Source organism: Ctenocephalides felis, unplaced genomic scaffold, assembly GCF_003426905.1.
Source record: "Ctenocephalides felis isolate EL2017-DRISC unplaced genomic scaffold, ASM342690v1 CF-g0.4_SCAFFOLD_01170, whole genome shotgun sequence".
Classification (NCBI taxonomy): Eukaryota; Metazoa; Arthropoda; class Insecta; order Siphonaptera; family Pulicidae; genus Ctenocephalides; species Ctenocephalides felis.
Genome location: NW_020537324.1, coordinates 48,179,902 through 48,182,012, shown reverse-complemented (window position 1 = coordinate 48,182,012; position 2,111 = coordinate 48,179,902).

Below are 2,111 nucleotides of genomic sequence, written 5' to 3'. Positions count from 1 at the left end.
TCAAAATCTATAAAATCACCAATTTTCAAAACTACCGCAAAACTCTTGAGGTAAAATTACTAAATGACTGAACTATGGCATCTTGCTCGATCTATGTACGCGCACTAGCTACTGTGCATGCGCACTATCTATCGCGCATGCGTCATAAGTCTGGACCAAAAATTAACCTATTTGGTTAAACCTGGTTGAACCAGAAAGGTCAAATTTTAGTTAAACCCACTGACGGACAGATAATGTGCCAGTTTTGATCGATGTTAGCATAGCGGGTTCAAAATGGGTCAACGCGGTGCGATTGAAGTTCGACGCGTGCTATGTGGAAAGTATCTACAAGTCTTCTGTTCTACGAGCAACAGAGGGAAGTGGTAGTATAAAGAATAATCTGATCTTTGCTGGAACGAGTTCTACACTTCTGACACAGGACACACACAACTAACACTAACGTATACCAGGGCAATCGCCCATGAAATCGGTCTTACAGGACTATATGCTACTTAATGATCTCCTTTTAGTCTTCGACCCGGACCTTAAATTGCAGGAACCTTAACGGGTGAGGAATGCATTATGCATACTGTTCTATTTCTTGCGTGGTTGCTGTGTATCTCTCTCTGTATCTCATGGATAGTAAATGACCAGAAAGTCTACTATTTTACGATGAAAAACTTCTCTTTCATATTTTAATACATATTTGATGGCTTTGTCGATTCTTCATTTCATCAGTCTTTTTAGCTGGTTATGGAAGCTTTCCAAATCATATTGGTATTGATACCCAGACCTTTTCTAAAACGATACGTCCAGGTTTTTGTTCGCTTTTTTTTATTTTATTTGGCCTCTTATTTACAAACTAGCCATATACAAAGTTTCATACATTTATATTCTAATTTTACATTTAACTAAAATATTATATATAATTTTATAATAATCAATATTTGACACTAAATTAAATAAATTAATTGGTTTATATAATTCATATAATAAATAATCCCTATTTTCTTGATATCTGCTACAGTTTAAAATTATATGGTCTAAAGATCCCACAGCCTTCCCACAGTCACAAATAGCTGACTCTCTCATCTTTATTTTGTACAGGTGTTCTGGAAAATGTCCATGGTTATATCTAATTCTATTCATCGTACTTATAAAGTATCTATCTTCATGTACTCCAAATCCTGCAAAATATCAATATAATTGTTTTAATATAATTCTGTTCTTGAGCTTTTCTTATGGCCTCCTTAATCGCAAATAACTCCGCTGTATAGATAGAAACACACCCTAGTAGTTTGTAACATTCATTTGTTTGATCGGTTTCTTTATATATATGGCAAAATCTACATTGTCCATATTCTTCGATCCATCCGTAAATATAACTTTTACATCTGAATTATTATTAATAGATTTTAATATATCAATATTTATAATATTATCAAATATATAACTGTCAAAATATATTTTATTAAAATATAATAAGGGTGAATGCTGAATGAATACATACTTTTCTGATATTTAAATACTTCTCTAAAACTCTGAATAATAATAGATATTTTTTTATTCAGCCAATAAATATTACGTTCGTATTTATTATTTAAATCATTAATTCTGTCATATATTTCAGATGAATTAAAATTATTTTTTTTCCACATATATTTGTCACTCAACCATTCATATCTGACTTTTAGTGGCATCACTCCATTTTCTAATAACAGTACATTTGTTGGTGTCGATCTCATCATACCTGCGCAAAATGTTAAACATTTGTATTGAATTTTTTCAACTCATTTACCAGATTAGAATGTCCAAAAATTATGCTACCATATTCTAGTATTGATCTAATTTTTGTTTTATATAAATTAATATATGTGATGGATGACCGAGTACTGTTTATTTTTCTCATTAGATTGATATTTTTTTCAAGTCTTTTCTTATTATAGTTAATGATATTTAAAAGTCATTTTCTGATCAAAGTATATGCCTAAGAATTTGTTATAGCTATGAATTTTAATTGTATTCTATGGACTTGAAATACAAGCTGGGAACTTTCTGTTGGAATGCCTGGTGAAACTTCCCATGGAGCTTTTCTCATCTGATAGTTCCAGACCTTTCTCATTCAACCAAAT